Raw genomic sequence first — 24,185 nt, forward strand, 5'->3', positions numbered from 1 at the left:
TGGTACTAGCCCAAAACGATTTACTGGGTTAGATGCAGTAAAAAATTATTAGATACATAGGCAGTGTAGCTAGCTTCACAGGCGGGATACTCCGCTGACGTGCAGACACTGCTACTAGGCCCAAAACGATTTACTGGGTTAGAAGCAGTAAAAAATTATTAGATACACAGGCGGTGTAGCTAACTTCACAGGCGGGCTACTCCGCTGACGTGCAGACACTGTTGCTAGGCCCAAAACGATTTACTGGGTTAGATGCAGTAAAAAATTATTAGATACACAGGCGGTGTAGCTAGCTTCACGCCATGTGCACACGTTCAGGTTTTTTCGCGTATTTTTCGCGTTTCTTCACGCTAAAAATGCTATAAAAACTCATTAAAAACGCATACATTATGCATTCTATCATTTAGAATGCAACCTGCATGTTTTGTGCACATGGATGCGTTTTTTTCCGCGAAAAAAACGCATTGCGGTAAAAAAATGAGCATGTTCATTATTTTTGCGGATTTTCTGCGTTTTTCCCGCAATTCTATGCATTTGGGAAAAAACGCACAAAAACGCGTCAAAAACGCGTCAAAATCGTGGTAAAATCGCGTTAAAATGCATACGGATTTCTGGCAGAAATGTCCGGTTTTTGTCAGGAAAATTTCTGCAAGAAATCCTGACGTGTGCACATACCCTCACAGGCAGGCTGCTCCGCTGACGTGCAGACACTGCTACTAGGCCCAAAACGATTTACTGGGTTAGATGCAGTAAAAAATTATTAGATACACAGGTGGTGTAGCTAGCTTCACAGGCAGGCTACTCCGCTGACGTGCAGACACTGCTAGTAAGCCCAAAATGATTTACTGGGTTAGATGCAGTAAAAAATTATTAGATACATAGGCGGTGTAGCTAGCTTCACAGGCGGGCTACTCCGCTGACGTGCAGACACTGCTACTAGGCCCAAAACGATTTACTGGGTTAGAAGCAGTAAATATTATTAGATACACAGGCGGTGTAACTAGCTTCACAGGCGAGCTACTCCTCTGACGTGCAGACAATGCTACTAAGCCCCAAACGATTTACTGGGTTAGATACAGTACAGTAAAAAATTATTAGATACACAGGCTGTGTATCTACCGTATATACTCGAGTATAAGCCGAGATTTTCAGCCCAAATTTTTGGGCTGAAAGTGCCCCTCTCGGCTTATGCTCGAGTCACGGTAGCGGTGGGGTCGGCGGGTGAGGGGGAGAGGGCGCTGAGGTATACTTACCTAGTCCCAGCGATCCTGGCGCTCCCCGCCTGTCCCACGGTCTTCGGTGCTGCAGCTCTTCCCCTCTTCAGCGGTCACGTGGGACCGCTCATTAGAGAAATGAATAGGCGTCTCCACCTCCCATAGGGGTGGAGCCGCCTATTCATTTCTCTAATCAGCGGTGCCGGTGACCGCTGATAGAGGAAGAGGCTGCAGCACAGAAGACCGTGGGACAGGCGGGGAGCGCCAGGATCGCTGGGACTAGGTAAGTATGTCATATTCACCTGTCCACGTTCCAGCCGCCGGGCGCCACTCCATCTTCCCGGCGCCGCTCCATCTTCCCGGCGTCTATCTGCGCTCTGACTGTGCAGGTCAGAGGGCACGATGACGCATATAGTGTGCGCGGCGCCCTCTGCCTGATCAGTCATAGCGGACAGACGCCGGGACCAGACGCTGGGAGCTGCAATCAAGAGAGGTGAGTATTTTTTTTTTTTTTTTTTTTTATTGCAGCAGCAGCAGCGTCACAGATTTATGTGGAGCATCTATGGGGAAATATGAATGGTGCAGAGCACTATATGGGGCACAGCTATGGGGAAATATGAACGGTGCAGATCACTATATGGGGCACAGCTATGGGGAAATATGAACGGTGCAGAGCACTATATGGCACAGATATGGGGCAATATGAACGGTGCAGAGCATTATATGGCACAGATATGGGGCAATATGAACGGTGCAGAGCACTATATGGCACAGCTATGGGGAAATATGAACGGTGCAGAGCACTATATGGCACAGATATGGGGCAATATGAACGGTGCAGAGCATTATATGGCACAGCTATGGGGAAATAATGAACGGTGCAGAGCACTATATGGCACAGCTATGGGGAAATAATGATCTATTTTTATTTTTGAAATTCACCGGTAAATGCTGAATTTCCACCCTAGGCTTATACTCGAGTCAATAAGTTTTCCCAGTTTTTTGTGGCAAAATTAGGGGGGTCGGCTTATACTCGAGTATATACGGTAGCTTCACAGGCGGGCTACTCCGCTGATGTGCAGACTCTGCTACTAGGCCCAAAATGATTTACTGGGTTAGAAGCAGTAAAAAAAGATTAGATACACAGGCGGTGTAGCTAGCTTCACAGGCAGGCTACTCAGCTCACGTGCAGACACTGCTACTAAGCCCAAAAGGATTTACTAGGTTAAATGCAGTAAAAAAATATTAGATACACAGGCGGTGTAGCTAGCTTCACAGGCAGGCTACTCCGCTGACGTGCAGACACTGTTGCTAGGCCCAAAACGATTTACTGGGTTGGATGCAGTAAAAAATTATTAGGTACACAGACGGTGTAGCTAGCTTTACAGGCAGGCTACTCTGCTGACGTGCAGACACTGCTACTAAGCCCAAAACGATTTACTGGGTTCGATGCAGTAAAAAATTATTAGATACACAGGCGGTGTAGCTAGCTTCACAGGTGGGCTACTCCGCTGACGTGCAGACACTGCTACTAGGCCCAAAATGATTTACTGGGTTAGATGCAGTAAAAAATTACTAGATACACAGGCGGTGTAGCTAGCTTCACAGGCGGGCTACTCCGCTGACGTGCAGACACTGCTAGTAAGCCCAAAATGATTTACTGGGTTAGATGCAGTAAAAAATTATTAGATACATAGGCGGTGTAGCTAGCTTCACAGGCGGGCTACTCCGCTGATGTGCAGACACTACTACTAGACCCAAAGCGATTTACTGGGTTAGAAGCAGTAAAAAATTATTAGATACACAGGAGTTGTAGCTAGCTTCACAGGCGGGCTACTCAGCTGACGTGCAGACACTGCTACTAAGCCCAAAAGGGTTTACTGGGTTAGATGAAGTAAAAAATTATGAGATACATAGGAGGTGTAGCTAGCTTCACAGGCGGGCTACCCCGCTTACGTGCAGACAGTGCTACTAGGCCCAAAACGATTTACTGGATTAGATGCAGTAGATATTATTAGATACACAGGCGGTGTAGCTAGCTTCACAGGCGGGCTACTCCTCTGATGTGCAGACACTACTACTAAGCCCAAAAGGATTTACTGGGTTAGATGCAGTAAAAAATTGTTAGATACACAGGCGGTGTAGCTAGCTTCACAGGCGGGCTACTCCGCTGACGTGCAGACACTGCTACTAAGCCCAAAAGGATTTACTGGGTTAGATGCAGTAAAAAATTATTAGATACATAGGCGGTGTAGCTAGCTTCACAGGCGGGCTACTCCGCTGACGTGCAGACAATGCTACTAGGCCCAAAACGATTTACTGGGTTAGAAGCAGTAAATATTATTAGATACACAGGCGGTGTAGCTAGCTTCACAGGCGGGCTACTCCTCTGACGTGCGGACACTGCTACTAAGCCCCAAATGATTTACTGGGTTAGATACAGTACAGTAAAAAATTATTAGATACACAGGCGGTGTAGCTTCACAGGCGGGCTACTCCGCTGACGTGCAGACACTGCTACTAGGCCCAAAAGGATTTACTAGGTTAAATGCAGTAAAAAATTATTAGATACACAGGCGGTGTAGCTAGCTTCACAGGTGGGCTACTCCGCTGACGTGCAGACACTGCTACTAGGCCCAAAATGATTTACTGGGTTAGATGCAGTAAATAATTACTAGATACACAGGCGGTGTAGCTAGCTTCACAGGCGGGCTACTCCGCTGACGTGCAGACACTGCTAGTAAGCCCAAAATGATTTACTGGGTTAGATGCAGTAAAAAATTATTAGATACATAGGCGGTGTAGCTAGCTTCACAGGCGGGCTACTCCGCTGATGTGCAGACACTACTACTAGACCCAAAGCGATTTACTGGGTTAGAAGCAGTAAAAAATTATTAGATACACAGGAGTTGTAGCTAGCTTCACAGGCGGGCTACTCAGCTGACGTGCAGACACTGCTACTAAGCCCAAAAGGGTTTACTGGGTTAGATGAAGTAAAAAATTATGAGATACATAGGAGGTGTAGCTAGCTTCACAGGCGGGCTACCCCGCTTACGTGCAGACAGTGCTACTAGGCCCAAAACGATTTACTGGATTAGATGCAGTAGATATTATTAGATACACAGGCGGTGTAGCTAGCTTCACAGGCGGGCTACTCCTCTGATGTGCAGACACTACTACTAAGCCCAAAAGGATTTACTGGGTTAGATGCAGTAAAAAATTGTTAGATACACAGGCGGTGTAGCTAGCTTCACAGGCGGGCTACTCCGCTGACGTGCAGACACTGCTACTAAGCCCAAAAGGATTTACTGGGTTAGATGCAGTAAAAAATTATTAGATACATAGGCGGTGTAGCTAGCTTCACAGGCGGGCTACTCCGCTGACGTGCAGACAATGCTACTAGGCCCAAAACGATTTACTGGGTTAGAAGCAGTAAATATTATTAGATACACAGGCGGTGTAGCTAGCTTCACAGGCGGGCTACTCCTCTGACGTGCGGACACTGCTACTAAGCCCCAAATGATTTACTGGGTTAGATACAGTACAGTAAAAAATTATTAGATACACAGGCGGTGTAGCTTCACAGGCGGGCTACTCCGCTGACGTGCAGACACTGCTACTAGGCCCAAAAGGATTTACTAGGTTAAATGCAGTAAAAAATTATTAGATACACAGGCGGTGTAGCTAGCTTCACAGGTGGGCTACTCCGCTGACGTGCAGACACTGCTACTAGGCCCAAAATGATTTACTGGGTTAGATGCAGTAAAAAATTACTAGATACACAGGCGGTGTAGCTAGCTTCACAGGCGGGCTACTCCGCTGACGTGCAGACACTGCTAGTAAGCCCAAAATGATTTACTGGGTTAGATGCAGTAAAAAATTATTAGATACATAGGCGGTGTAGCTAGCTTCACAGGCGGGCTACTCCGCTGATGTGCAGACACTACTACTAGACCCAAAGCGATTTACTGGGTTAGAAGCAGTAAAAAATTATTAGATACACAGGAGTTGTAGCTAGCTTCACAGGCGGGCTACTCAGCTGACGTGCAGACACTGCTACTAAGCCCAAAAGGGTTTACTGGGTTAGATGAAGTAAAAAATTATGAGATACATAGGAGGTGTAGCTAGCTTCACAGGCGGGCTACCCCGCTTACGTGCAGACAGTGCTACTAGGCCCAAAACGATTTACTGGATTAGATGCAGTAGATATTATTAGATACACAGGCGGTGTAGCTAGCTTCACAGGCGGGCTACTCCTCTGATGTGCAGACACTACTACTAAGCCCAAAAGGATTTACTGGGTTAGATGCAGTAAAAAATTGTTAGATACACAGGCGGTGTAGCTAGCTTCACAGGCGGGCTACTCCGCTGACGTGCAGACACTGCTACTAAGCCCAAAAGGATTTACTGGGTTAGATGCAGTAAAAAATTATTAGATACATAGGCGGTGTAGCTAGCTTCACAGGCGGGCTACTCCGCTGACGTGCAGACAATGCTACTAGGCCCAAAACGATTTACTGGGTTAGAAGCAGTAAATATTATTAGATACACAGGCGGTGTAGCTAGCTTCACAGGCGGGCTACTCCTCTGACGTGCGGACACTGCTACTAAGCCCCAAATGATTTACTGGGTTAGATACAGTACAGTAAAAAATTATTAGATACACAGGCGGTGTAGCTTCACAGGCGGGCTACTCCGCTGACGTGCAGACACTGCTACTAGGCCCAAAAGGATTTACTAGGTTAAATGCAGTAAAAAATTATTAGATACACAGGCGGTGTAGCTAGCTTCACAGGTGGGCTACTCCGCTGACGTGCAGACACTGCTACTAGGCCCAAAATGATTTACTGGGTTAGATGCAGTAAATAATTACTAGATACACAGGCGGTGTAGCTAGCTTCACAGGCGGGCTACTCCGCTGACGTGCAGACACTGCTAGTAAGCCCAAAATGATTTACTGGGTTAGATGCAGTAAAAAATTATTAGATACATAGGCGGTGTAGCTAGCTTCACAGGCGGGCTACTCCGCTGATGTGCAGACACTACTACTAGACCCAAAGCGATTTACTGGGTTAGAAGCAGTAAAAAATTATTAGATACACAGGAGTTGTAGCTAGCTTCACAGGCGGGCTACTCAGCTGACGTGCAGACACTGCTACTAAGCCCAAAAGGGTTTACTGGGTTAGATGAAGTAAAAAATTATGAGATACATAGGAGGTGTAGCTAGCTTCACAGGCGGGCTACCCCGCTTACGTGCAGACAGTGCTACTAGGCCCAAAACGATTTACTGGATTAGATGCAGTAGATATTATTAGATACACAGGCGGTGTAGCTAGCTTCACAGGCGGGCTACTCCTCTGATGTGCAGACACTACTACTAAGCCCAAAAGGATTTACTGGGTTAGATGCAGTAAAAAATTGTTAGATACACAGGCGGTGTAGCTAGCTTCACAGGCGGGCTACTCCGCTGACGTGCAGACACTGCTACTAAGCCCAAAAGGATTTACTGGGTTAGATGCAGTAAAAAATTATTAGATACATAGGCGGTGTAGCTAGCTTCACAGGCGGGCTACTCCGCTGACGTGCAGACAATGCTACTAGGCCCAAAACGATTTACTGGGTTAGAAGCAGTAAATATTATTAGATACACAGGCGGTGTAGCTAGCTTCACAGGCGGGCTACTCCTCTGACGTGCGGACACTGCTACTAAGCCCCAAATGATTTACTGGGTTAGATACAGTACAGTAAAAAATTATTAGATACACAGGCGGTGTAGCTTCACAGGCGGGCTACTCCGCTGACGTGCAGACACTGCTACTAGGCCCAAAAGGATTTACTAGGTTAAATGCAGTAAAAAATTATTAGATACACAGGCGGTGTAGCTAGCTTCACAGGTGGGCTACTCCGCTGACGTGCAGACACTGCTACTAGGCCCAAAATGATTTACTGGGTTAGATGCAGTAAAAAATTACTAGATACACAGGCGGTGTAGCTAGCTTCACAGGCGGGCTACTCCGCTGACGTGCAGACACTGCTAGTAAGCCCAAAATGATTTACTGGGTTAGATGCAGTAAAAAATTATTAGATACATAGGCGGTGTAGCTAGCTTCACAGGCGGGCTACTCCGCTGATGTGCAGACACTACTACTAGACCCAAAGCGATTTACTGGGTTAGAAGCAGTAAAAAATTATTAGATACACAGGAGTTGTAGCTAGCTTCACAGGCGGGCTACTCAGCTGACGTGCAGACACTGCTACTAAGCCCAAAAGGGTTTACTGGGTTAGATGAAGTAAAAAATTATGAGATACATAGGAGGTGTAGCTAGCTTCACAGGCGGGCTACCCCGCTTACGTGCAGACAGTGCTACTAGGCCCAAAACGATTTACTGGATTAGATGCAGTAGATATTATTAGATACACAGGCGGTGTAGCTAGCTTCACAGGCGGGCTACTCCTCTGATGTGCAGACACTACTACTAAGCCCAAAAGGATTTACTGGGTTAGATGCAGTAAAAAATTGTTAGATACACAGGCGGTGTAGCTAGCTTCACAGGCGGGCTACTCCGCTGACGTGCAGACACTGCTACTAAGCCCAAAAGGATTTACTGGGTTAGATGCAGTAAAAAATTATTAGATACACAGGCGGTGTAGCTAGCTTCACAGGCGGGCTACTCCTCTGACGTGCGGACACTGCTACTAAGCCCCAAATGATTTACTGGGTTAGATACAGTACAGTAAAAAATTATTAGATACACAGGCGGTGTAGCTTCACAAGCGGGCTACTCCGCTGACGTGCAGACACTGCTACTAGGCCCAAAAGGATTTACTAGGTTAAATGCAGTAAAAAAATATTAGATACACAGGCGGTGTAGCTTGCTTCACAGGCAGGCTACTCCGCTGACGTGCAGACACTGTTGCTAGGCCCAAAACGATTTACTGGGTTAGATGCAGTAAAAAATTATTAGGTACACAGACGGTGTAGCTAGCTTCACAGGTGGGCTACTCCGATGACGTGCAGATACTGCTACTAGGCCCAAAATGATTTACTGGGTTAGATGCAGTAAAAAATTACTAGATACACAGGCGGTGTAGCTAGCTTCACAGGCGGGCTACTCCGCTGACGTGCAGACACTGCTAGTAAGTCCAAAATGATTTACTGGGTTAGATGCAGTAAAAAATTATTAGATACATAGGTGGTGTAGCTAGCTTCACAGGCGGGCTACTCCGCTGATGTGCAGACACTACTACTAGACCCAAAACGATTTACTGGGTTAGAAGCAGTAAAAAATTATTAGATACACAGGAGTTGTAGCTAGCTTCACAGGCAGGCTACTCCGCTGACGTGCAGACACTGCTACTAAGCCCAAAAGGGTTTGCTAGGTTACATGCAGTAAAAAATTATTAGATACACAGGCGGTGTAGCTTCACAGGCGGGCTACTCCGCTGAGGTGCAGACACTGCTACTAAGCCCAAAACGATTTACTGGGTTAGATGCAGTAAAAAATTATTAGATACACAGGTGGTGTAGCTAGCGTCACAGGCGGGCTACTCCGCTGACGTGCATACACTGCTACTAGGCCCACAACAATTTACTGGGTTAGATGCAGTAAAAATGTATACGTTAATGTAAGACGTACATGTTGTGTAATACACAAAGGATATCGCATATAACAATAAATAATAATAATAATATCTTGTGTTAAAAGGACAATTTTGCTGGATGATGACACAGCTTGGGTACATTAGGTGTCACCTACTTAATAGCTTTTCCTACAATGTCAATTTTGCAGTTAGTGCAGCTTTATGGTAGCTGTTCTACTCTCTATAGAGACACTTCACAATCTGGCAGCTGTGTCTAAAAGCCCTGTCAGAGTGTCAGGGTGAAGTCTATGAGGTTCTGTATGGAGTGCAGCACCCCTGGGGCAGTGCTTCTGGCACCTTCTGCTGACTAACCTCAGGTGAACATGGAGCGTGAAAATAGCTTAACATATATTTTCGGACAATGTCAGTAATTTTCACTTTTTTACTTACTAAATGAATGGTTAATGTATTAAGAAAATAATTTGTTAAATTTCACAAAGATACTGTTCATTGAAAGATTTTTAGATTCAAGTTGAATCTGAGAGGTCAATATTAGTCTTGGAATCTACTTCCAACCATTGGTCTTCAGTCTTTTCTTTGGGTCTTCCAGCAGTTGCTAAGCTTCATGTCATTGACTACTAGATCTCTTGCAGTCATGTTGAGTGCAATGCATGTCAATGACGTACATCATGTTACCCCCAGAAGACCAGAGATGAATGCTCTAAACTGAAATAAGCAAAAATTAAAGAACCAGTTTGTGAGCTTCAGCGGCAGAACAGCTAAGCGGGAAAGCCTAGTACAACTGAATGATCAGCTGACTTGATCACACTGCTGATACCGCTCTGATTCAGATGTGCCTGCAGTCAGAGCTTCAATTGGACTAGCACCTGAAAGATGTGAGTACAATTGTTTTCAAAGAGCCAGCTGCAGTTTCACAACCGGCTTGTGAACAAATCTAACTCTTGAGGGGCATTAAGATGTTGCCACCTGGGAGACACCTTTGACCGTCACATTAAGCTGGCCAATGGCTCCTGCTGACTGTTCTGGGGCAAATGCCTTGGCTGCCATCCCCAGATATGCCCCTCTCAGCCTTCACATACGATAGCTAGTTATTATTACTTGAAGAAATCCATTCCTTATTTTATATTCCCACATGACAAACACTGTGGTCTGTTCCTTGGAAATGTCTCTGTGCTCTTAAGTGCACTTCACCATCAATACCGGCAATTACAGCCAAAGACAGGACATGTCTTTCATGGTGCACCAATTACATTTTTTAGATCGTAGTGATGCACTACTGCAAGCAGGTCACGTGGTGGCTGGAGACAGCTTACACCACGTGGTGCTTGTGCACCTCCTTCACATTCTCCACAAGCTCCTCCATGGACATCTTCCAGTCTTAAATATCAAAAGGGCAGACCATTTTATCAGATGTCACACTATATGGCTCCCAGTTAACAACCATAAAGCATATTGTAAGCACAGTGGCTGCAGTGCAACAGCTGCAAGCAGTTTGTATGTTATACTTGTGTTATACTTGTGTTTGTGTGGGTTTCTGTTGTGAATTCTGTTGTTAAGCTCCCTCCTGTGGTCATGAATGGTACTTCGGCTGGTTCTGTCCATGGCCTTCCTCTGGTAGTTGTGAGTGGGGCTGCGGCTTCTGAGGTTCCCTCCACAGGTGACGAGGTTAATTCGTTAGCTGGCTGCTCTATTTAACTCCACCTAGATCATTGCTCCATGCCACCAGTCATTGTTCCAGTACTGGTCTAGTTCTCTCCTGGATCGTTCTTGTGACCTGTCTTCCCAGCAGAAGCTAAGTTCCTGCTTGTTTTTCTCTGGTTTGCTATTTTTCTGTCCAGCTTGCTATTTTGATTTTTGTCTTGCTTGCTGGAAGCTCTGGGACGCAGAGGGAGCGCCTCCGCACCGTGAGTCAGTGCGGAGGGTCTTTTTGTGCCCTCTGCGTGGTCTTTTTGTAGTTTTTTGTGCTGACCGCAAAGCTGCCTTTCCTATCCTCTGTCTGTTCACTAAGTCGGGCCTCACTTTGCTAAATCTATTTCATCTCTGTGTTTGTAATTTTCATCTTTACTCACAGTCATTATATGTGGGGGGCTGCCTGTTCCTTTGGGGAATTTCTCTGAGGCAAGGTAGGCTTTATTTTTCTATCTTTAGGGCTAGCTAGTTCCTTAGGCTGTGACGAGGCGCCTAGGGAGCGTCAGGAGCGCTCCACGGCTATTTCTAGTGTGTGTGATAGGATTAGGGATTGCGGTCAGCAGAGTTCCCACGTCTCAGAGCTCGTCCTATATTATTAGTAACTATCAGGTCATTCCGTGTGCTCTTAACCACCAGGTCCATTATTGTCCTGACCACCAGGTCATAACAGTACAGGTGGCCGTAAGTACTAATGCATCTCAATAGAGGGATAAGAGAAGTTCTGAGACCATTTTTTTTTCTTTGCAGTGTGTTTTGTCTCTCTTTTCCCCTTTACCTCTGGGTAGTTCAGGATACAGGTGTAGATATGGACATTCAAGGTCTGTTATCTTGTATGGATAATCTCACTGCAAGGGTACAAAACATTCAAGATTTTGTGGTTCAGAATCCGATGTTAGAGCCTAGGATTCCTATTCCTGATTTGTTTTTTGGGGATAGATCTAAGTTTCTGAATTTCAAAAATAATTGTAAATTGTTTCTTGCTTTGAAACCTCGCTCCTCAGGTGACCCTGTTCAACAAGTGAAAATCATTATTTCTTTGTTACGTGGCGACCCTCAAGACTGGGCATTTTCCCTTGCGCCAGGAGATCTGGCATTGCGTGATGTTGATGCAATTTTTCTGGCGCTCGGATTGCTTTATGATGAACCTAATTCAGTGGATCAGGCAGAGAAAATCTTGCTGGCTCTGTGTCAGGGTCAGGATGAGGTAGAGATATATTGTCAGAAGTTTAGGAAGTGGTCTGTACTCACTCAGTGGAATGAATGTGCCCTGGCAGCAATTTTCAGAAAGGGTCTCTCTGAAGCCCTTAAGGATGCCATGGTGGGATTTCCCATGCCTGCTGGTCTGAATGAGTCTATGTCTTTGGCCATTCAGATCGATCGACGCTTACGTGAGCGTAAAGCTGTGCACCATTTGGCGGTATTATCTGAGCATAGACCTGAACCTATGCAATGTGATAGGACTTTGACCAGAGCTGAACGGCAAGAACACAGACGTCGGAATGGGCTGTGTTTTTACTGTGGTGATTCCACTCATGCTATCTCCGATTGTCCTAAGCGCACTAAGCGTTTCGCTAGGTCTGCCACCATTGGTACGGTACAGTCGAAATTTCTTTTGTCCGTTACTCTGATCTGCTCTTTGTCATCCTATTCTGTTATGGCATTTGTGGATTCAGGCGCTGCCCTGAATTTGATGGACTTGGAGTTTGCTAGGCGCTGTGGTTTTTTCTTGGAGCCCTTGCAGTATCCTATTCCATTGAGAGGAATTGATGCTACGCCTTTGGCCAAAAATAAGCCTCAGTACTGGACCCAATTGACCATGTGCATGGCTCCTGCACATCAGGAGGATATTCGCTTTTTGGTGTTGCATAATCTGCATGATGTGGTCGTTTTGGGGTTGCCATGGCTACAGGTCCATAATCCAGTATTGGATTGGAAATCTATGTCTGTGTCCAGCTGGGGTTGTCAGGGAGTACATGGTGATGTTCCATTTTTGTCTATTTCGTCATCCACCCCTTCTGAAGTCCCGGAGATTTTGTCGGATTTCCGGGATGTATTTGATGAGCCCAAATCCAGTGCCCTACCTCCTCATAGGGATTGCGATTGTGCTATCAATTTAATTCCTGGTAGTAAGTTTCCTAAGGGCCGACTGTTCAATTTATCTGTGCCAGAACACCCCGCTATGCGGAGTTATATAAAGGAATCCTTGGAGAAGGGTCATATTCGCCCGTCGTCGTCACCATTGGGAGCAGGGTTCTTTTTTGTGGCCAAGAAGGATGGTTCTTTGAGACCTTGTATTGATTACCACCTTCTTAATAAGATCACAGTCAAGTTTCAGTACCCTTTGCCGCTGCTGTCTGATTTATTTGCTCGGATTAAGGGGGCTAGTTGGTTCACCAAGATAGATCTTCGTGGTGCGTATAATCTTGTGCGTATTAAACAGGGCGATGAATGGAAAACAGCATTTAATACGCCCGAGGGCCATTTTGAGTACCTGGTTATGCCATTCGGGCTTTCCAATGCTCCATCACTATTTCAGTCCTTTATGCATGACATCTTCCGAGAGTACCTGGATAAATTCCTGATTGTATATTTGGATGATATTTTGGTCTTCTCGGATGATTGGGAGTCTCACGTGAAGCAGGTCAGAATGGTGTTCCAGGTCCTTCGTGCTAATTCTTTGTTTGTGAAGGGGTCTAAGTGACTCTTTGGAGTTCAGAAGGTTTCATTTTTGGGTTTCATTTTTTCCCCTTCTACTATCGAGATGGACCCTGTTAAAGTCCAGGCCATTCATGATTGGACTCAGCCGACATCTGTGAAGAGTCTGCAAAAGTTCCTGGGTTTTGCTAATTTTTATCGTCGCTTCATCAGTAATTTTTCTAGTGTTGCTAAACCGTTGACTGATTTGACCAAGAAGGGTGCGGATGTGGTCAATTGGTCTTCTGCGGCTGTGGAAGTTTTTCAGGAGTTGAAGCGTCGTTTTTCTTCTGCCCCTGTGTTGTGCCAGCCAGATGTTTCGCTTTCGTTTCAGGTCGAGGTTGATGCTTCTGAGATTGGAGCAGGAGCTGTTTTGTCGCAAAGAAGTTCTGATGGCTCGGTGATGAAACCATGTGCCTTCTTTTCTAGAAAGTTTTCGCCTGCTGAGCGCAATTATGATGTTGGCAATCGAGAGTTGTTGGCCATGAAGTGGGCATTCGAGGAGTGGCGTCATTGGCTTGAAGGAGCCAAGCATCGTGTGGTGGTCTTGACGGATCACAAGAATTTGACTTATCTCGAGTCTGCCAAATGGTTGAATCCTAGACAGGCTCGTTGGTCGCTATTATTCTCCCGTTTTGATTTTGTGGTTTCGTACCTTCCGGGCTCTAAGAATGTGAAGACTGATGCCCTGTCAAGGAGTTTTGTGCCCGACTCTCCGGGTGTTCCTGAGCCGGCGGGTATTCTCAAAGAGGGGGTAATTTTGTCTGCCATCTCCCCTGATTTGCGGCGGGTGCTGCAAAAATTTCAGGCTGATAGACCTGACCGTTGCCCAGTGGAGAAACTGTTTGTCCCTGATAAATGGACTAGTAGAGTTATCTCTGAGGTTCATTGTTCGGTGTTGGCTGGTCATCCTGGAATCTTTGGTACCAGAGATTTGGTGGCTAGATCCTTTTGGTGGCCGTCTTTGTCGCGGGATGTGCGTTCTTTTGTGCAGTCCTGTGGGACTTGTGCTCAGGCTAAGCCCTGCTGTTCTCGTGCCAGTGGGTTGCTTTTGCCCTTGCCGGTCCCGAAGAGGCCCTGGACGCATATTTCTATTGATTTTATTTCGGATCTCCCTGTCTCTCAAAAGATGTCGGTCATTTGGGTGGTTTGTGATCGCTTCTCTAAGATGGTCCATTTGGTACCCTTGTCTAAATTGCCTTCCTCCTCTGATTTGGTGCCGTTGTTTTTCCAGCATGTGGTTCGTTTACATGGCATTCCGGAGAACATCGGTTCGGACAGAGGTTTCCAGTTTGTTTCGAGGTTTTGGCGATCCTTTTTTGCTAGGATGGGCATTGATTTGTCTTTTTCCTCGGCTTTCCATCCTCAGACAAATGGCCAAACCGAACGTACTAATCAGACTTTGGAAACATATTTGAGATGCTTTGTTTCTGCTGATCAGGATGATTGGGTGTCCTTTTTGCCTTTGGCTGAGTTCGCCCTTAATAATCGGGCCAGCTCGGCTACTTTGGTTTTGCCGTTTTTCTGCAATTCTGGTTTCCATCCTCGTTTCTCTTCAGGGCAGGTTGAGTCTTCGGACTGTCCTGGTGTAGATACTGTGGTGGATAGGTTGCAGCAGATTTGGACTCATGTGGTGGACAATTTGACATTGTCCCAGGAGAAGGCTCAACGTTTCGCTAACCGCCGGCGCTGTGTGGGTCCCCGACTTCGTGTTGGGGATTTGGTTTGGTTGTTGTGTCGTTATGTTCCTATGAAGGTTTCCTCTCCTAAGTTTAAGCCTCGTTTCATTGGTCCGTATAAGATTTCTGAGGTTCTCAATCCTGTGTCATTTCGTTTGACCCTTCCAGCTTCTTTTGCCATCCATAATGTATTCCATAGGTCGTTGTTGCGGAGATACGTGGCGCCTGTGGTTCCATCCATTGATCCTCCTGCCCCGGTGTTGGTTGAGGGGGAGTTGGAGTATGTGGTGGAGAAGATTTTGGATTCTCGTATTTCGAGACGGAAACTCCAGTACCTGGTCAAGTGGAAGGGTTATGGTCAGGAAGATAATTCCTGGGTCTTTGCCTCTGATGTTCATGCTGCCGATCTGGTTCGTGCCTTTCATTTGGCTCGTCCTGGTCGGCCTGGGGGCTCTGGTGAGGGTTCGGTGACCCCTCCTCAAGGGGGGGGGTACTGTTGTGAATTCTGTTATTAAGCTCCCTCCTGTGGTCATGAATGGTACTTCGGCTGGTTCTGTCCATGGCCTTCCTCTGGTAGATGTGAGTGGGGCTGCGGCTTCTGAGGTTCCTTCCACAGGTGACGAGGTTAATTCGTTAGCTGGCTGCTCTATTTAACTCCACCTAGATCATTGCTCCATGCCACCTGTCAATGTTCCAGTACTGGTCTAGTTCTCTCCTGGATCGTTCTTGTGACCTGTCTTCCCAGCAGAAGCTAAGTTCCTGCTTGTTTTTCTCTGGTTTGCTATTTTTCTGTCCAGCTTGCTATTTTGATTTTTGTCTAGCTTGCTGGAAGCTCTGGGACGCAGAGGGAGCGCCTCCGCACCGTGAGTCGGTGCGGACGGTCTTTTTGCACCCTCTGCGTGGTCTTTTTGTAGTTTTTTGTGCTGACCGCAAAGCTACCTTTCCTATCCTCTGTCTGTTCAGTAAGTCGGGCCTCACTTTGCTAAATCTATTTCATCTCTGTGTTTGTAATTTTCATCTTTACTCACAGTCATTATATGTGGGGGGCTGCCTGTTCCTTTGGGGAATTTCTCTGAGGCAAGGTAGGCTTTATTTTTCTATCTTTAGGGCTAGCTAGTTCCTTAGGCTGTGACGAGGCACCTAGGGAGCGTCAGGAGCGCTCCACGGCTATTTCTAGTGTGTGTGATAGGATTAGGGATTGCGGTCAGCAGAGTCCCCACGTCTCAGAGCTCGTCCTATATTATTAGTAACTACCAGGTCATTCCGTGTGCTCTTAACCACCAGGTCCATTATTGTCCTGACCACCAGGTCATAACAGGTTTCCTCTGGGTAGTTCAGTTTCCTCTCACACTCCAAAGGAAATCTAATAGGAAATTTAGATTGTGAGCCCCAATAGGGTAGTGCCAATAAAGTCTATAAAGTGCTGTGGAAATAATGGAGCTATATAAGTGAGATGGAGCACGGGCGGAGACTGTGCGTGTCTGTGTGTGTTGGCGGGGTCTGTACGGGACTCTCGGGGTCTGTGATGGCCTGCCGGGGCCTGTACGGGACACTCGAGGGTCTGTGCGGGCCTGCCAGGGCCTGTACAGGCCTCTCGGGGGTCTGTGTGGGCCTGCTGGGGCCAGTACGGGCCTCTCGGGTGAAAAAAGTATTTTAATATTCTTAATTTAACCATACTTACCATATCTCAGCGCCTGCAAAAAATTAAAATAATAAACCGTATACTACCTGTCCGCCATAGTCCAATTAATAACGAGTGTCCCACGATGATCTCCCCTATAGAACAGTGACATCGGGTGATGTCACTGCTCCATATGACCCTCAGTGACACACTGACAGGAGACAATGGCTCATGCAGTGCATCACTGAGAGGTTACTCTAGTTCACTGGTCTCACTTTATGGCAAAAGCTGTGTGGGAACTTTCTCACACACCAAAAGTGAGCCTAGGGACTTTTTTTTACAGTGGCGGAGGAATACAGTGTGGAAGGATACCTTCCTCCCGTCATTGTATTCCTGGAGCCCCTAGAGAGCCGTCGCATCAGCTGATGCTGCTGTTCTCCACGGGAGATCGTCGTGGGACACTCGTGGATTTCTGTGGATCAGGGAGTATATTGGTTGTTGTTATTTTAATATTTGTTACAGATGACATTGGCTTCGGGGAACAAAGCGACAAGTGATGGTGAGTATGTACTCTATGTTTTATGTACTGTATGTCTATATGTATGTATTGTATGTAATGTATGAATTTATTGTATGTAGTATGTATGTAGTATGTTGTATGTATGTAGTATGTTGTATGTATGCTGTATGTATGTTGTATGTATGTTGTATGTATGTATGTATGTTGTATGTATGTTGCATGTATGTATATTGTACTTTATGTATGTAGTATGTATGTTGCATGTATGTAGTATGTATGTAGTATGTTGTATGTATGTATGTTGTACTAGATGGTGGCCCGATTCTAGCGCATCGGGTATTCTAGAATATGCATGTCCACGTAGCATATTGCACAGCCCACGTAGTATATTGCCCAGCCACGTAGTACATTGCCCAACCACGTAGTATATTGCCCAGTCACATACTATATTGCCCAGTCACATAGTATATTGCCCAGCCACATACTGTAGTATATTGCCCAGCCACGTAGTATATTGCCCAGCTACGTAGTATATTGCCCATTCACGTACTATATTGCCCAACCACATAGTATATTGCCCAGTCATGTAGTATATTGCCCAGTCACGTACTATATTGCCCAGCCACATAGTATATTGCCCAGCCACATAGTATATTGCCCAGCCACATAGTATATTGCCCAGTCACGTACTATATTGCCCAGTCACGTACTATATTGCCCAGCCACATAGTATATTGCCCAGCCACGTAGTATGTTGCCCAGTCACGCAGTATATTGCCCAGTTACGTAGCATATTGCACAGCCCGCATAGTATATTGCACAGCCCACGTAGTATATTGCCCAGCGTGCATAGTATATTGCACAGCCCATGTAGTACATTGCCCAGCCCATGTAGTGTATTGCCCAGCCCACATAGTATATTGCCCAGCCCGCGTAGTATATTGCACAGCCCACGTAGTATATTGCCTAGTCACGCAGTATATTGCCCAGTCACGTAGTATATTGCACAGCCCGCGTAGTATATTGCACAGCCCGCGTAGTATATTGCACAGCCCATGTAGTATATTGCCCAGCGCGCATAGTATATTGCACAGCCCAAGTAGTATATTGCCCAGCCCATGTAGTATATTGCCCAGCCCACGTAGTATATTGCCCAGCCCGCGTAGTATATTGCACAGCCCACGTAGTATGTTGCCCAGCGTGCATAGTATATAGCACAGCCCGCGTAGTACATTGCCCAGCCCGCGTAGTATATTGTACAGCCTGCATAGTATATTGCACAGCCCGCGTAGTATATTGCACAGCCTGCGTAGTATATTGCCCAGCCTGCGTAGGATATTGCACAGCCCGCGTAGGATATTGCACAGCCCGTGTAGTATATTGCTTAGCCCGCGTAGTATATTGCCCAGCACGCGCAGTATATTGCCCAGCCCATGTAGTATATTGCCCAGCCCGCGTAGTATATTGCCCAGCCCGCGTAGTATATTGCACAGCCCAAGTAGTATATTGCCCCACCCACGTAGTATATTGCCCAGTCCGCGTAGTATATTGCCCAGCCCGCGTAGTATATTGCACAGCCCAGGTAGTATATAGCAATGTGGGCATCATATCCCTGTTAAAAAAAAGAATTAAAATAAAAAATAGTTATAAACTCATCTTCCGTTGGCCCCTGGATCCAGGAAGCGTTTACCGACGCTCCTCGCGCGCTCCGGTCTCAAGAGTGCATTGCGTTCTCGCGACATGTTGACGTAGCGGTCTCGCGAGACCGCTACGTCATCATCTCGCGAGATCGCAATGCATGGACCGGTCACCGGAGCATCGCGAAGAGCGGGAAAGGCGCCGGAAGGTGAGTATATGATGATTTTTTATTTTTTTAATTATTTTTAACATTAGATCGTTTTTTGAGTGTCCAGTTATGCCTTTTGGCCTTACAAATGCTCCAGCGTTCTTTCAAAATGTCATTAACGGCATCCTGAGGCCGTTGATCGATAGGAGTGTGATTGTTTATTTGGATGATATTTTGATCTATTCACCCGATATGGAAACGCACTGGCAGAGATTTCGTGAGGTTCTGCAGATTCTGAGAGAAAACACACTCTTTGCTAAACTGGAGAAATGCAAGTTTGCGGTACAGAAAATTAGTTTTTTGAGGTACTTTGTTTCCTGTGATGGTTTTGAGATGGACCCCGTGAAGGTTCATGCGGTTTTGGAGTGGCCTAAACCTGAATGCTTGAAGTCAATTCAGAGATTTTTGTGGTTTGTTAATTATTATAGAAAATTCATGAAGAATTTTTTTGTTATCGCAAAACCCCTTACTGATCTTACAAAGAAGGGTTCTAATACTGTCCAATGGTCCCCTGAGGATGTCAAGGCTTTTGGGCATCCCAAGGAGAGGTTTAGCTCTGCTCCTGTTTTGATCCCGACAGATGAGACTAAGCCCTTTCTGGTAAAGGTGGACGCCTCATCAGTTGGAGTGGGGGCTGTTCTGTCCCAGGAGGGAGAGGATGGAGTCCATCCCTGTGCTTTATTTTCTAAGAAATTTTCAGAGGCGGAGCTCAACTACGAAGTTGGGAACTGAGAATTGCGGGCTATTAAGCTTGCGTTTGAGCATTGGCGACATTTTTTGGAGGGCGCTAGACATCCTATACAAGTCTTTACTGATCATAAGAACCTGATCTACGTTTGAATGCCCGTCAAGCTAGATGGGCATTGTTTTTTGCCCAGTTCCATTTCTCCGTGACATATCAATGGGACAAAAATGTTAAAGCTGATGCTTTGTCTCAAAGTTTCTCCCCAGCGGTTAATACTGAAAAGGAAGAATCTATTCTGCAGAGAGGGGTGGTGGTGGAAGCATTAGGGTTCTGAGTTGGAAAATAGCATTCTTAAAGCCCAGGATACGGCACCAACTAACACTCCGTATGGGAAATTATTTGTGCCTAAAGCCCTAAGGAGAGCTTTGTTTACAGAATGTCATGAGTCTTTTTTGGCTGGTCATCCAGGGATTGCCGAAACAAGAAAGTCGATTGGTCAGAGTTTCTGGTGGCCGGGGTGGCTAAGAGAAATTGTCAAGTGGGGGCATCAGTGTACCGTGTGCGCTAGGTCTAAGGCATCTCATGCTCTGGCAACAGAGTTGCTTTCCTGTTAGAGGTTCCTAGTTCTCCATGGACACATTTTGCAATGGATTTTATCACCGACCTGCCAGTCTCTGAGGGTTTTTCTGTTATCTGTGTTGTTGTGAATCGGTTTAGTAAGATGTGTCATCTTGTCCCGTTCAATAAATTACCCTGCGCTAAGACACTTGCCAGGGTATATGTGATAGAGATTGTCAGACTCCATGGTGTTCCCACGGACATTGTCTCTGATAGGGGACCACAGTTTGTGGCTTGCTTTTGGCGTGCCTTTTGTGACAGATTTAAGGTTCATTTGTCATTTTCGTCGGGTTATCATCCGCAGTCCAATGGACAGACCAAGAGGAAGAACCAGGACGTTGAGCAGTTTTTGAGATATTTTGTAGCGGACAATCAGGAGATGTGGTCGGAATATCTACCATTAGCTGAGTTTTCTCTCCATAATCATACGTCTTCATTGGCTGGGTGTTCTCCTTTCTTTTGTTTTACTGGGTAGAATCCATCTTTCGGTCCTTTTTCTAGGATTGGGGCGGCGGTGCCTGGGGAGGAGAGTTTTTCAGGAAATTTGGAAAAGGTTTGGACCAGTGTGCACCATGATCTTACGCAGGCTAATAGGAGGTCTAAGAAATATTTTGACAAGAGAAAAAGAGAGGCGAGGTTTGTTGTTGGGGACATGGTTTGGATGTCCTCTAGGAATCTGTGTTTGAAGAACCCTTCTAAAAAGTTGGGGCCAAAGTTTGTAGGACCTTTCAAACTGGTTCACATTGTCAACTCGGCAGCGGTGAGATTAGATATTCCTTCGTCATGGAAAATTAATAGTTTTTCATGTATCTTTGCTGAAGAAGATTGACATGCCAGATAAGGTGGCTATGCCGTCTGCTCCTCCAATTGATGAGGACTGCGAGTTTGAGATTTCATGTATTCTTGATGCCAGGTGGCATAGAAGGGGGTTGCAGTATCTTGCATCCTGGAAGGATTTTGGTCCCGAAGACAATTCCTGGGTGAAAGCTGTGGACGTCTCAGCCTCCAGGTTAATTAAGGCTTTTCACATGAGATTTCCGAATAAGGCCCAGCCTAGAGGATCCGGGGGATCCTCGTTAAAGGGGAGGTACTGTTAGAATCTGTTTAGTTCGGGACTATCCGCCATTTTCTTGTGGATTTCTGGCTGCTGGTCTTTTTTCTCTGGTGCTGGGTTTGTCTTGAGTCAGGTGTTTGTATCACCCTTTATTAACCAGCACCTGCCTCCCATTCCTTGCTGGACAACAGTGTTAATCTGCTTGAGCTCTAGCTTGGTGCTTTGCTTTGTGTTCTGTGTGTGCTATTTGTGCAGTTATCTATAGGTCTTCACTTGAGATTAACCTAGGATCGTCAGTGGGTCTATTGCAAGGAATGGGTCGCCCACTCCATTGTAGGGTTTCAGCCTGGTCATAGTGCAGGGTCAGTTTTCCACCTTCTATCTTAGTCCTGTGTTGCAGATCCGTAACAAATATTAGGCAAGTTGTATTTTAGAGGATTATTTTTGTTATTGATCAACAACTATGTTCTCAATCAACCCAAAAGACTCATAAATATTAAAGCTTAATATATATATAAAGTTGGAGTGGGGTTTTTAAGACTTGGCTATCTTAGGAGGATATCTGTTTGTGCAGGTAACTATTACTGTGCAGAATTATTAGGCAACTTAACCCTCCGTCACATACAATATTCGGATTAACGAGTTCACATACAATGTGCCTGTCAGGCGCCTGCTGGAAAAATACCTATAATATCTAATGTTTGCAATTTCAGTGCTCTAAAAGTGATCAGTGACCTTCATAGGGATGTAATAAAAGAGACTACACATAATCAGTTGCAAAAAAAACATTTACTTAACATAAAACTAATAACTATGAAATACAAACTTTTCAAAACTCCCGCCAAATAGTCCCCAGTTCGACTCTCTCGAAAAAATGTACAAAGAAAATTTTTGAACACAAACTTAATTTTAAGGTACCTTAAGTACTATTAAAAACATATTCAATCAGAAGTAGATGCTGAGGTTTCCCCAGAAAAGTCACACTTGCAGAGCAAATAGCAAGAATTACACACCATTTTTGCATGTGTCAGGCAAATTGCTTTATGACATTTGAGACATTCATAATTTGAAAGCCTTCTGGTTCCGCTTTCCGTTTGGCAGGTGGTGCATCTCCTTCTTTTGTGAGGTGGTGCAGATGGTGACTTTTCACCATCATCTTCTGGGCGGAACCTTTTGAGCTGAACTTGAAGGCGAGAGGGGATACCGATTGTTATCACGCTTCTCCTGCGTAGCTCTCCAAGTACTAGTTCATGGGCCAATTTTTTCAGATACAATCGTCTACGGAGTGGTTCAAGCTTGTTTTCAAGATAAATTACTTGTGAATTTATACCACCCAAATTCAACATAGCAAAAAATATGACCATTGGCCAGCGTTTGATGTTTCTGCTGACGTTGAAAGTGGAGCACATCTGATCTGCTGTATCCACACCCCCTTTGGTGGCATTGTAAAATGTAATTATCTCCGGGTTTTTTTTCTGCCCCAGTCCCAGGATCGATGGCAGCATCATCATGAAGTGTTGATAGAAGAAGTACGATTTTTTTGGCATGTGGTACATAGGAAACTAAAGCCTTTCCATTATGGAATGCAAACATACTGCTGTACTGTTGTCTCTCTTTCACACTTACAAACTGTGGCGGCAATTCCCTTTTGTTTTTTCTTACAGTTCCCACATATGACAGCTTCTGAATTTTCAGATAATCAATCAGATCACAACTTGTAAACCAATTGTCAGCTGTAATATTGCGACCCGATCCAAATAAGGGTTCAGCCAGTCTTTTTACAACATCAATGGGTTTGTTGCTCACACAGTAAGGACCTTCTGGTTGTTTTCCTGCATAAACTTCCAGGTTGTAAGTGTAGGTCTTACTGGCATCAACAAGGGCATAAATTTTTATTCCATATTTGTTTGGCTTTGATGGAATATATTGACGAAAGGCACATCTACCACGAAAACCAGGGAGCATTTCGTCAGTAGTGAGATTCTCTCCAGGGTAATAACTTTGTTTACAGTTTACAACAAATCTTTGAAATATATCACGAATTGGAGCAAGTCGGTCATGTGTTTTGCGTTCGGTTCGGGTAGTTCTGTCGTCAAACCGAAGGCAACGAATTAGAATCTTGAATCTGTTTATGGACATAACAAGGCTAAATTTTTCAACTCCATCCCCATCTTTACCCCAAAGTTCCTCCAAACTTTGTCTATTTGCCCTATAAGCTCCTGCAAGGTACAGTAATCCAAAAAAAGCACGCAGTTCTATTTCATCTGTGGGCTTGATGGTTCTGTTGCAGATGTACTTGTCCTTTATAATGTCTATATATTGGTTGGTATATGTGACAATAGAGTCCAGTATGTAATCTGTAAATATACTGTTCCAGCATTCAACTGCAGTTTTTGCATTACGTGCAGTTCCTATTACTGCAGGAAGGTGAGTAATAATGTTTAAAGGTTCCCTACATTTTTTCTGGAATGGCTTCTTGTTCCATTTAGTATTTTTATCTTTTCCAATATAATATGATCCAACTTCTTCATCCTCACCACTGTCACCATCTTGCTCTGTTTCAGAATCCAGGACACATTCTTCCACCTCATCATGAGAATCAATCTCACTTTCCTCTCCTAAATCCTCATTCAGTGTGAGGTCTCTATAATCTAACAGCATGTTTGTTACTTCCTCAACATCAAGTTGTTTGGATAAATTGTACATTTTCCTCTCCATTTCAGCAGATAATCTGAAGCAAGAGAAGGAATATGTTAGGGAACTACTGTATATGCCTGAGCAGCACACTTTCTTTTATAAAATCTCCCTTATTTCTATGAAATATCCTCACATTTTGTGCTATACATTCATAAAACAAGCTAAATAAACTATTGTGATGAATAAAAACATAAAATACCAACCTTACTGAATGTGACGTATTCACATACAATGAGCCTGAGAGATCTGTGCAGCTATATCCTCTC

Source organism: Ranitomeya imitator, chromosome 7 (genome assembly GCF_032444005.1).
Source record: "Ranitomeya imitator isolate aRanImi1 chromosome 7, aRanImi1.pri, whole genome shotgun sequence".
Lineage (NCBI taxonomy): Eukaryota > Metazoa > Chordata > Amphibia > Anura > Dendrobatidae > Ranitomeya > Ranitomeya imitator.